The following is a 13,043-nucleotide window of genomic DNA, read 5'->3' on the forward strand; positions in this document are numbered from 1 at the left end:
GGTGCTTTTCCAGCCCTTTGGAATCACTGCTGAGTGCCCGACTTTACATCCTTCTACTGATTTGTACCAAAGGAGCAGCCCACCCCCAAGACCTGGCCCCTAGCAGTTGTGTGTAGAACACCTTTGGAATATGAGTTTTGCCTTTTTCTCTACTCCCTCACACTGAGCCACTCCCCGCATTACCGTGTCCATGCTCATCGTGCACTGGTGTGTGCTGGGCTGTGATCCCTTTGTGCTGCGGTGCTCCAGGCTCTGCCTTGCCATGGTCTAAGAGCTCCTCCTCATTACCCTGAGCCCACCCTGCTCTTGGGGGGACAGTGACACCACCCCCCCCCCCCAGCACTCCCAGCATCCCTTCTCCTCCTCTTTCCCAGGAATCTGGTGGGAACTGCCAGCTTGACTGCTTGGCACAGTCCCTGGGTGTAGGTTGTCCAAGCCCTCTGCCCCATAGGAGAGGAGGAGGAGGATGCAAAGCCTTCGTGCTGCAGCACTGGAAATCGTCCCATGCCATTTGCCCTGGGAGTTGTCTTCTGGCTCCATTTGCTGCCTGTGGGATCTCTGATGTGCTGGAAATGATGGGGCTGGATCCAGCACCCACTCATGTTATTCCTCAGTGGGAAAATCCTTGCAGATGTTTCAGCTCTGAGTTGCCTGCAGTTGGCACAGTGTTTATGGTGTGAGAGCTGCTGTTTAGTGTGGCCAAGGGTGATGGGATTCTCCTGCTTCCTTCCTCCTCTGGCTGCATCCCCTCATCCGCTCTGCCCCTTGTGTCCCACCACTATTGTCCAGTCAGCTGTGCCTGGGTTTCGTAGACTTCTCTGCACTCTTCTTACATGGAGATCTTACTGTCTTGGTGGATGTCCCTTGATAATGATGGAGAATATCTGTGGTGCCAGTAGGAGCAGAGCTGGAGGGGGGATGGGGGGTTTGGGGAGTCATCCTGGGGTCCTGGTGCCTTGGGAAGAAGGAGGCAGGAGAGGCCTTCCTTGTGGGCTGTGTGGGAGAGGTGGGACACACAGAGTTGGAAGTCAGCACCCAGGGAGGAGGTACCAGGCTGGCTTCAGGTGGTGCAGCTCCTGCTCCTGTCCCAGGAGTGCAGCACCATCAGACAAGACCATGACAGAGTGGCATCTTGTACCAACTCTGTGATCCCACAAAATTGCACCTTTCCATCATACCTAGTGCCTGTTAAAATCCCCATCCCAAAGTACTGCTTCCCTGGATGGGTCACCCATCCCATGCCTGAGCCAGGCTTTAATATGAGCCCATGATTTGGCTTTGTATTAAACCAGATCCGTGTCCTGCATTCACCTCTGAGAGTGGCTGCTGCCTTGTCATCTTCCTGTCCTTTGTCACTCACAGCTCACGTCTACCTGGTGCCTGCAGGTTTCATCCATAAAGGTTTCATGTCCACCATCGTCTGTGTGATTCTGTGGGATATCTGACAGCCAGAGACAGGCTAGGTCACAGGCCCTGCTTGTGGTTGTGATAAAACATGTCATTGGAGCAATGCCAAGTTCATTCCCAATGGAACTGCCTTGCCTGGCAGGGGTTTTATTTTCCCACTCTATTAGTGGCATCACAATTTTACCGGGAAAGATACACTGACCCGTTACTGGTTCATCCTGCATTCCTGTCTGATGCTGGTTTTTCCACCCTTGGAAGCACCATTCCTGGTCTGAGATTTGCTGAATGTTGACACCAAGTGCCCATAAAACCTTTTACCCAATCCTTGAAAATACTTCAGTAAAAACTGACCTGGTTTTATTAATACAGGTTGTCCTGGACCCTGCCAGCAGTGGCTCTGTGCTCTGTGAGAACAGTTTCTCCTCATCAGGATAAGGAAAGATTTCTCCTCTCTCTTTTTTGGGCTGTAAGAGAATTCTCTTCTCATCCCTCTTTTCCCATTTCTTTAAGCATCTTCTGGCTCCCACCTTCCCCAACCCCAAAAGCTGGTAAGACACCCAAACCTCTGGCCTTCTCAGCATCACCTCCTTTGCCAGGGATTTGGGTCTCGCGTTGTCCTTGTTTGGGGGAAAAAGCATCAGAAGAAATTGGCATGTCCTTTGGCGCTCTCCTGAAACCACACTGGATGGTGGCACACTCAAGGAATGGTCGCACCTCTTCTGGCTGGAATACTGACAGCAGACCCTGGCTGTGTGGATGGAGTTGGTGCTCCTCTCTCCATCTGCAAATTTGTGCATGTTCCTGCTCCTTGCTCGGCACTGACAGATGCCAGTTGGGATTCTGCATCCCATCTCCCGTTGGCACAGCTTGCCGCACTGGTTCACCTGCCTGGTTTTGGGGTGTCATGGAGACAGGACTGGGACATCCCCACTGAGGTGAACCGAAATTTCCTCACCAGACAGTGGGGGTGATGCTGAGGCTTTGGGAAGAGGAGTGGAGATTTTGGATTGTCCAGGGGCCAGAGTTGAGATGAGCTGGAACCTCCTCCCTGGTCAGCAGGGCCAGTGCTGAGGCTTTGGGTGGGAAGTAGTGAGTTTAGGGAACATGTCACCTCCAGAGCATGAGAACAGCTGGGGCCCCAGGTGCTCTTTCCATCCAGAAGAGTGTTTGGAAAGGAAAAGTGGCAGCGTGGGGCACGATGTGCTAGATCTTGAGGTAGGTGTGGGTGCCCCGGCGTGGTGATGACTGCCTCCTCCTGCCCCTCTGTGCTGGCTCAGGGAGCTAAAAGCATGGCCTTTGCGGGGACCGTGCCGGGCTGAGGTCTCACAAGACACCGCTCAGGGCGTGAAATACCCCCAAAAGATTCCCCCCGCCATTTCCGAGGAGGCGCTCCGGCGGCTCCGGCTCCTAAGGCAGGCTCCGCTCCGGGCTTTGTCTGTCTCCGGCTCCCGATCCTTCAGGCGGGATGTCCACTCCGTGTTTTTCCGCCGTCCGGGGACGCCGCTCCACGTTCCGCCCTCCGCGTTTTGCGCCGCGTCCGCCCCGCCCCGCCCGGCGGACCCGGCGCGGCCTGCGCGGCGCGGCCTCAGCGCGTGGCGGCCCCGGCCGGCCCGGCCCGGCCCCGGCCCCGGCCCGCAGCGCCGGCCCCGGCGCGACCCACATGGAGCGCACCTAGGGCGGATACCCCAGCGACCGGGTGAGTGCGCGCCCGGCCGGCCCCGCACCACGCCGCTCCGCCGTTGGCGGGGTGGGGGGGGGGGGATGGGGGTGGGGGGGGCGGGCGGCGGTTAGGGCTCCCCTCGGGCCTCGGGCACCCCCCGTTTCTTCCGTTCGGGCTGGGCCCGGGCCGCCGTCGTGAGCCGTGACCGACGGGACGGGGATATGTGCCCTCCCTCTTTCTTCCCTGTGACCCCCGGGAACGCGGCTGTGCCTCCCCCCGTGACCCTTACGGACGGGGCTCTGGGTACCTCTCCCCCGGGACCACTGGGAACGGGAGTTTCAGTGACCCCTCCGCGCCCCGTGACCCCTGGGAATGGGGCTGTGCCCCCCCCACCGTACCCTTGGGGAGTCTGTATGCACCCCCCCCCCCCCCGCCTCCCCCACCCCTGCGACCATTGGGGAAGAGGATACGTGCCTCCCTCTCCCCCATCTCCGGCCGTGGGGATGGAGCTCCGGGAGCCTCCCCCCGGGACCACTGGGGACAAGGCTCCGTGTGCCCCTCGCCCCCCCTTCCCCGTTGCCACGGGGCCGCTATCGGGTCCCTCCCGTGGCCGTTGGGAAAGAGCCCCCGCGGGTGTTGTGGGCGTTGGGGGTCGGGTCCCCCCGAGGGGTGCGGGGCCCGCCTTTGCCGTCGCGGGGGTCGCGCTCAGAGTCCCGGGGTGCCCACAGCTGCAGGGAGGGGGTGTCCCCTGCGTGGGGTCACCGCCATCCCGGGTTTTGTGGAAAGGATCGGGGTTGCGGGCGGTGATGCAGGCGGGGAGGGGGTTCTCGAGAGGGTAGCGCTGTTCCTGGGCGGAGGCAGGGGTCACCCCTCTTGACCCCCGTCTCTGTGCACGGGGGGGTTTGGGGGGCACAGGAGCAGAGGGACAGGGCGAGCGGAGGTTCTCTGGACGCCAGCTCTTTTGTAGTGCCGTTAGGGGGTTCTCGGCACAAATCCCGGAAGATAAAATGTTCCCGAGTGTATTTAGCGAGTCCCTGTGAGTTTGGGGCGGGTCAGACCCCGAGAGCGGAGCCCCTCCGGGCATCACCCTCGGGGCCGGGCCGTGTGCTGGCGGCCGGGTGCCGCAGGACGAGCCGCCCTCCTTCAAGTCTTTTGAGCCCCCGTTGGTCAGTGGGGCCGATCTGGAGGTGACCCCGCCGGTGACAACGTGGCCGGGTGTCCCGCGAGGGCTGGGGCAGCCGGCGGGGCAAGCGCTCCTGCCGTGCGCTCTCCCGCCCGTTGTGTACACGGGGAAGGTCACAGGTTCAGGTCTGGTCTGCGAGACTTGGCTCCCCTCCATCTCCCAGCAGCCTTCCTTTTGCCTTTCCTTCCCCCCCCCTTTCTGGGAAGGCCCTTTCCCTTGGAGGAGGCGTTAGACACTCATTTTCCAAAGTGTGCACCGAAGAGCCCCATGGGCCCTTTCCCCCTCCTCCGGAATATCCAAGGATGCCGGTGTTGGGGCTGGCTTTTGGGCTCCATCGTGTGCAGGCAGTTCCTCGCCTGGACATCCTCAGGAAAACCTATTTCCATGCTTTGTGCGATGACTCCAGCATCAGATTATGCCGCACATTTCTAGCTCTTTGTTGGCAGTACGCGACCGCACATGCACGGCACTCAGAAAATCCAGGCAGCTGATTTTACTGATTAGCTCTTGACGAAAAATAATTTATATTTTATTATTTTGAAGCTGTTTCAGCCGCAAAACACAAATCCTTGCCCTTTTACTCCCTTGTTCATCCAGCGAGGTTTTCTCTTCTCTTGTGAGGAGGAGAAGGGAGATGTGCGCAGCACCAGGAATGCGGTGTCTGTGGTGGAAAAGGACAAGGATTTAATGTTTCACCTGGACTGGCCTGGCATGCAGGGCAAGGGCTGCCTCTGGTTAGAGCCACTGGAGGAAATTAATTATCAAGCAAGTTGGAATGACCTGTAATTGAGTATGCCCAGAGCACGGGGAGAGGATTTTATTCCTTTCTCCAAACCAGGCACTCGGACTTGGTCTGTGTGTTTGGTGAGTCACCATTAGGCTGCTACTTAGCCTCAGGGGCCAGTGTGTGTGTGCGCATGGATGTGTCTCTTAATGTACTTGTTATCTCTCTTCGTGCTGAAAGCAGTGTGATTTTTTGGGGGGATCCATCTGCCTGTCTGGAGCCCTGTGCTGGGTGGTAAAAATAATCCCTCCCTTACCTCAGTTGCAAAGTCCCCTCACGCTTCCTTTCACCTGGCTTGTCTTATGTTGGTGGTGATGCGATCGCTACTTCTGCCTCAAAAGCTTTTTCCCTGTAAATTGAGCTGAAAAGGTGCATTTCTGGGAAGACAGGGCTTGTAAAAGCGGTTGAGGTGCTCTCACATGGTCTTGGATCTACCCAATAGCTTGTGTGTGTGTGTCTTTATTTTGAATTAACAAGAAGGACAGACCAGAGTTCACTCTGTCTGGTTTATTCCCTTGGAGAACAGGGCTACCTTGAATCAAAATTGCCTCCAGCTTATATTTACAGTGTATTCTTAATTGTGATTGCATACATTAAAGAAAACCAGGAGCTGCCTGGTCTTTCCAGCACTTCCATGTGGGCATCATTCCCCAGACAAAGTCAATGTCTGTGTGTTGTGTCTAGGCCACAACAGGTGGGAGACTCACATCTGGGATCTCACTTCTGGGCTCTGCCTGATGGTGGTTGAGGACCAAAGTCACATGTTGTGCCTGATTTAATTGCCGTTTCCAGGGTGTAGGGATCTTTCTCTGCATGCTTGTGGTGGGAAGAGGCAGTCCTGAGCTCGACCTTGGCTGGGCTGGGAGTGGGGATGCACCTCAGCACTGTCCCACCACTCCCCACGCAGCACAGCTCTGACTGGGATTAGGACCTGTGAGTGCTGATGCAATACTAGTCCCAGATGTAATGCAGTAAGCCTCTTTGTCCCCTTTATCCAGAGCATTATGTAAATAAGATGGTATTTATGGTCCCAGGTATGTTGTTCCGGGGCTGTGTGACATCCTGTGTGTGCTGCAATGCCCTTTGAGTGTTGGCTCCTTTTCCAGTGTTCTTGGCCAGAGACAGGGGCGTGCTGGGGGCAGGTAGTGAGCGGGCAGATGCTTCTGGAGAGTGTGTCACATGCAGTCTCGCTATGGAGAGGAGGTGAGGCTGCAGGTGACCTTGCTAGGAGCTGGTGACAGTGTTGCCGTGCTCAGTTGGTTGTATGTGATGAAGGCAGCGAGTGGATCAGTGCTGCAGTCTGTGGAGTAGTTGCCCACTGAGGTGATGGAGAAGTCCATGATTATCACAGCAGGCTTCCTGCAGCATATGGACTCCTGGTTCCCCAGCCTTGGGATTGGGAGCGTCATGTGCCTGTTCCCAAACCTGTGTTCCATTGCAAATGATGGTGATTTGTGGAGATTTTTTTTGGGAAGCACCAAAGTCTCTGAACCACACGGAGATGGCCCGGGCTGTTTGCAGTTCTTCCGTCACACCTCTTCTGATGCTTCATGGGCTCTCTGGGCGTGGGGAGAGCTTGTCATTTTCTCTTGGGTCTTGTGTGCTTACTTGGGAAGATCCTAATTTGGGTGCTTGTGGCAGTGGGTAGAGGGATGAGGATGCCATTGCATGGAGGTGCTTGACTCCATCAGGGTTTGGGGCTGGGGTGCAGGTGTGTTGAGGGCCCATGTGGATGTGAAGGACCTTTTCTAAGATCAGAGGTAAGTAGATGAGCAGGCTTAGAGCATGCAGGTGTCCTGGGAGCCCATTGGTGGCCACATGTGGCTCCTGAACCAGAGCTTTGGCCACCCTGGCAGCAACCAGTCTGTTCTATGTCCCCATGCTGGGTTGACTTGGATGAAGAAGGGTGTTGCTTTGTGTTGGGAAAGGGCAGGAAAAGAGTTCACACTGGGATATGGCTTATTTTGCCATGCAGATGCACTTTCCTCCTACCGAGGGTTGGTGCCTTGGGGTATGACATTGTGTCAGAGGAAGGAGTGAAGTTGAGCTTGAACAATCTTACAGTAAGAAAACAGGGAATGGCTGCCTGACCAGGAAACTTGCTCTGGGACTCCAGTTGCTCTTGCAATTGATTTTTTTCTTTAAAGGAAACCAATTCCCATCTGCATTTGGGTGAAAAATCAGTTTTTGTGACAAGCCCAAGAGGTTGTTTTGTTTTCGCTGCAGCTGAGTGTCCTTCACATGCACAAAACCCACTGACGTAGCTGCTGAGCGTCAGCTCAGATATGGTGTGAGGGGTATGAATGGATGCAAGTGCAGTTCTTTTGTGGATAAATGAGGATAATTTCAGGACAACTTTGATATTTTGCATTGAAACATTAAATGCCCAACTTCCACAAATCATTGCCATGTTCATGGTTAAGAAAAGGAAAGATGATGTTGTTGCTTTATGCTCCTCTTTTCCCAAGCACAGAAAGGTTTTGTGGCATTGGATTTTTTCTCTAAGCTGTTCTTGGGCCCCTTATTCTTCCAGTGACTGGAATGATGAGATCTCTACAGTGCTCCATCAATGTATGATGGGCTACGCTGATTTAATGATAACAAAATTGATTTTAATGAATTTGCTGAGCCCATTTGTGGTTTGGATTAGCAGAGCATTGTTGGTTCAAGTGGGTCCAAAGATTTGACTTGAAGTTTTCCTGGTGCTTCTCTAAGGGGATGGAGGGCAGATCAGGAGGAGTGTGCTGTGCAGCTTTAAAGGAGTGAAAAGGAGGTGTGTAATGACTTCACTGACAGTAACCAATATAAATCCAATAGCAGAGGAAGAATCTTCCTCATCTCTGGGAGAATTACTTCTCCTTTCCCAAGGCTTGTTGAAATTTCGTCTTGTCCTGAGGATTTCTTGTTTGTCTTTGAGGGGTTTTCACATCTAATGTGCACCTTCCCTCTGCATCCATTGCCACAAGGAATTCCAAGTGCACTAGGACTCTCCAAATAAACCCAGCCCACTTTGATGCATGGTTTTCATTGGGTTTTATTGTATTCCTGTGCACTGGCTAATTCACAAAATTTGGCAATTTGCAATGGGTCATTAGCACGAATTAGCAACTTTCTGATGGATATCAGAGCTCTGCAAATGTGCCGTATTAATCTGGGAGATACACCTATTTATTATCTCTCCCAGGTCAAAAAAAAAGGGATTTCTCAGCATGGTACTTGCTCTGCTTGCATTTGTCCCTGTCTGCATCTGCCTTCCCTCCTCCTTTACTTCACAGTCTGGTTGTTTTTTTCCCAAAGTGTTCCCAGGCTGATGATGTGACAGGAAGAGGGATTACAGCCGCACGCACTGGCCTTGCTACAAAGGGAGTCTCAGCTTTGGGAGCCAAGGTGCCCTAATTGGTTATCGAATGAAGGGAATTAAAGGCATTAATAGGTGAAGTGGCAGCTCCTTCGGTTTTGGAGCAGTGGAGAGATGTTCATCGTCTTCTGAAGGCTGGGAAGCAGCCAAGGCTGGCTGCGTGCTCCGCTCCTAAAAGAAAAGATAAAGGAAATAAGGCCCAGAAGCTGTGCCTTCCCTGGGAGCAAGCAAACCAGTGGCTGTCTGTCCTCTCTGACCAGCCCTGCTATGCCCCTCTCCTGTCAAGCCTGGGCTGTGGCTGGGAGACACTGCTCAGTTGGGATCACTCCGATGCTCTTCCTTTGGATGAAGAAGACGGGAAAGAGATACTGACTTTGGTGCAGAGTGGCAGTGTAGCCAATGGTTTGTTGTTCCTGCTGTACCTCTGTGGAGCATGATCCTTGTTGGATACCTGCATCTCTGTGACCATGAGAACCCAGTTTGGGGTGGGGGGGACAGCAGGGAGACCAGGAGCAAGGTGAGGAGCCACGCTGCCTCTGGAGCCCTGGAAAGGGAGCAATTGGATGGTTCAGTAGTGCCCACCCTGCTCCCACCAACACCCTGAGCTCGGGATGCTGCCAACTCCTGGATGCCTTCCTGCATCCCTGCTGCCAGCGTTGGGTGAGCAGGGGAAGAGGGCAAGCTCCCTTTTCTGGCACTTACTCTGGTGGTTATTTATGCCCACTGATTGTCTTTGGTCTTCGCCAGGTCTTCTTTCTTCCCATCTCCGTGACTGATGCTTCGAGGATCTTGCCTGGTCACATCCGTCTTGCTGCTTCCTCTTACTGCTGGCCGTCTTCCAGCCTGCATGGAGTGCTGAAGTTTGGGAACCTCTTGGGTTGTTTTTATGTGTCCTCTACCCCCTTCTAGGCTGTGCAAAAGAACAAGCTGCCAGTTCAGATACCTTTAGGCCTCTCATAAATCAGTTCACTTCTGTGTTGGGGTTAGCAAGGATGTAACTGCATTGGTTTTAAATCCACACAGCTCTTCCACTTTCCCAGTTGAAACCAGCTCTGTTCAAGGGACAGTCATTCCCCAGGTTTATCACTATGGAAAGTATTGCAGTGCCAAGCAGATTGGCTCAGATGTCTCGTTTTGAGTGTTTGATGTTATTTTTGGCACCAGCCAGCAGCGACACGGCTGGTTGGGCTCAACAAGAATGGCCTTTGTGGTGGTAGAGGAACACCGGGGCCGTGTCTGGTGCTGCCGAAATGCACTGGCTTGTCTGGGGTAGACTCACCCAAAGGGCTTCTGTGTTAATCCTGGCTGGTTATTGCTCATGGTGTTGCTTTGCTTTTGCTGCTCAGTAGCTGCCAGTGGTCTGTGTGTCAGCCTTCGACAGCCAAACCCCGTGGTGCCGCTGCTCTACTCCTCTGGCACTGCCAGAGCCTGCTGGGCACCTGCTGGGCGCCGGTGATGCTATGACACCCACAGGATGGCACATGAGGATCGTGGGGCAAGCAGAGGATGCAAATTTTGAGTGAAGATGGGGCTGTGTTTCTGGTTCTCGTTAAACCATTGCGTGCAGGTCTGGGTATGGCAGTTACACAGGGGTGTCTTCCAGCATGCGGACACAACAGTGAGGAGTAAATCCTTGTTGGGCAGCCCTGATTCAGGGTAGATCTGAGAGCTGAGCTTGCAGGAAGGAAGCTGCTCTGTCATTTTACCTACCAAATACTTTTTCTCCCACACATGTGGGTTTTTCAATTCCTCTTTCCCTATACAGCAGAAAGTTTAGACACTGGGCACCAGTTTGTGCTTGTGGATTTGGGTAATATTTGGGATCTCTTAGATCTTGGTAATATTCAGCTGCCTGAGATTTTAGAGTCTGCAAGGTCATGCTTGCTGGAAAATGTCTATCTTGGCATTTTTGGATGAGCAGGCTGTGATCCAGTGCCTGAGCCTTGCTACTCCCTGCTCATCTCCATGGCGAAGGCTTGGGAAGGGGATGTGGCTCACACAGGACCCTGCTGTCAGAGCTGTAACAAAGTGCTGGCATGACTCTTGCCTGCTCATGCTGTGCTTGATGCCCCTCCAGTCCATACCACCGTGTTATCTTAGCACCGTGGCCTTTCCTGCAAACCTGGTTCCTGCCTCACCAGGAGGTCAGTTAGCTCTTTGTGGGGGTGCTGTGTGTACAGGAGAATTGCTGGACTTAAGGACACCTACAAAGAGGAGCCATATGGAGAAGTCAAGGGGTAACAGATAAAAATTGCACTGGGAGAGGTTTCATTTCAACATAAGAAAGAAATTTTTTACAGCCATTCTCTGAAACAACCCTCTCCGGGACACAGTAAGAGTCCATGCTGGTGGGAGTTTTCAAGATGTGACAGGGTGGTAGGTAATCTCACCTCCCTTTTTCACAAAAGGTTGGAGCAGATGACCTTTCAAGGTGCCTTCTAACCTGCTCTGCTCTACAGTTCTATGACCTGAGTCATGTAGACATGTACGTTCAAGCTTGTGTGTAACAATGGTGCTCGCTCGGCTTCCCACTGGAGAAGTGATTCCAGCAGTGCAGTTCAGCAGAGTGGGCAGGTGTTCCAAGTAGGTGCTGTTTGCCAGCTATCCTTCACAAGAACAGAATGGAGGGTTTGTAGGTATCAATGTGCTTCCTGCTTGACCTGAGGACCATGTGCTGAGGACCGTATGATGGTTCTCTTGCTGATAGTTTTCTTGAAGTACGAAGCTCTTGGACTTCCTTGTGAGTTCATGGAAGAAATGTGGGCTGTGTTTTATACAGAAGTGGTACCTTGAAAAAATGAGAAAGTTGAGAGATATCAAAATCAAATAGTTGTAAATATGCAGAACTGTGGAGTCTCAAGGCATGAATAGACAAAGCATTTGGACTTCGGTGAGGACACTTGCAAAACTGATGGGGGGATTAAAGAGGTAGTTGTTCCAGTTTTCCCCATTTCATGATACAAAGGAAAGCCAGAAGCTCTTGGTCCTCTTTGTGTTCTCCCTTTCTGTGAGCCTCGTGTAACAGGGCTGTGTGTAGCCTGTTGGGAATTGAGGGAAGTGAGTGGTTCTCAAGAGGGTGTCTTTGATACTCAGACATGTTCAAGGACCCTGGGTTTTTCAGCCCTAGATCAAGTTGATCCTCATGGTATTGAGGTTAGAGAAGTGTCAATAAGAAGCAAACTCTAGATTTTAGCTCTTCTGGTATTTTCTTCAAACACACTGGCAGCATGTGTCTATCTTTTGTATTGATAGCTTTGCTGGACATTGTCATGTGCTGCAGTTAGGTGGAGTTTTGCTAGAAAAGTCATGTTTTAAGGTCATGAGTGAATGGAAGTGGGTGTGAGGTTGAATTTTGATCCCAGGAGCATCTTTTGCCTGATGATGAATGTGAAGTTGAGGCCTGAGTGTGTGTTTTGGGAGCGGGTGGGTGTTGTGGCTGATAAGTCTCTGGAGCTTTGCTTCAGGTAGGGTGATTGCCTGGCTGCCTGCACCAAAGTGGTCTCTGCTCACCTTTCCACTTTCCTCCATCTCCAGCCTCTCCCAGTCACCTTGTATGTCCTGCTTTTCTCATGCCTGGACTGAAGTATTTAAGCTTTTCTCAAGAATGCCAGCAAATGACTCATCGCTCGAGTGCTGCCCTGTCTCAGGTTCATCCCCAGTGTCAAGGCTCAGCCTTCAGAAACTTGGGAGTCCTGGCCTAAGTTTGTTGGTGTCTCTCTCAGTACTCTGGCTGCAGTGCATGCTGGATGATGTAGTCTTGATGGGGTGCACCTCCATATTAAAAGAAGAAGGGTGGCTCCATTTTATTCAAATTGGGTTCGGCCTTCTCCCTCCTGGCAGCTTGCTGACGCTGTCCCGCTCAGCCCTGAGAGCCATTGAAGTTCTCTGGGCGCCTTGTGTGAGCGCAGAGGCGGGAGCACAGCTCCTCCATTCAAAATCTTGCTTAATTCCACATTGAACAGCCTGTTTTGAAGCTCTGCGCCTTGGCGTGTTTTGCAACAGCTCGGACTCCTGCGGGGCGCAGGCAGTGGAGGGATCCTGCCCCCGTTGGGTGGCAGTTCTGGAGGGTGTCATGGCAAATCTCCTTTGTCTGCTACAGCTTGACTGATGTCTGGGGGAGAGTGAACCCTCCTCCCCTGCGTGATTTCTTGAGCTGAAAGCAGCAAGTGAGCGAGGAAGCTCCTTTGTGCAGATTTCTCCGTCTCCTCTTGTTCGTGCCAGCTGGCTCGCGTTCAACATTTCTCTTTTTTTCTCTCTCTCTTTTTTTTTCTCTTCTCCCCCAGCTCTAGAGAGAGGGGGCGGGGAGAAAGGGAACATCTTAAAAAGAAATCTGCAGAAAAGACATGGGAGTTACTTAACAAAAATCTAACCCAAACAAGCCCAGCTGGGGGATTACAGGCACGGTGGTAGGAGCTGAGTGGGGAGTCAGCGCAGCAGCGTGGGGAAGGCAGTGTGTCCCCCCCACCACCGCACCGAGTTTCTTTAGTCGTAAAAGGAAACAAAAAGGGATCTCATGCAGAGGCAGTGGATGGGGAGAGCTGGCGGCTGCCTGCCAGTGGCTGGAGGGAGGGCCTCGGCACTCCAGCCCCTAGTGCTGCTGCCTCAGCTGAGGGCTTGTGGGGAGCCCTTTGGGGGATTGGCAAGCTGGGGG

At 53.2% G+C, this 13,043-nt stretch overlaps 1 protein-coding gene across 2 annotated transcripts in view; it reads left to right on the top strand.

Annotated features, from left to right (window-relative positions):
* Positions 1-3,030: 3,030 nt before the first annotated feature.
* Positions 3,031-13,043, top strand: part of ZNF609 (zinc finger protein 609) — a 64,690-nt gene continuing 54,677 nt past the window's right edge. The window contains exon 1 of one of the 2 annotated variants that reach the window (XM_066196587.1): positions 3,031-3,103. The gene's annotated coding sequence lies outside the window, so the exon portion shown is untranslated. The remainder of the gene's footprint in view (positions 3,104-13,043) is intronic. The other variant, XM_066196586.1, reaches the window with a different exon arrangement.

The sequence above is a fragment of the Chamaea fasciata genome, unplaced genomic scaffold, assembly GCF_029207755.1.
Source record: "Chamaea fasciata isolate MVZ Bird 193981 ecotype frontalis unplaced genomic scaffold, bChaFas1.0.hap1 SCAF_14, whole genome shotgun sequence".
NCBI lineage: Eukaryota > Metazoa > Chordata > Aves > Passeriformes > Sylviidae > Chamaea > Chamaea fasciata.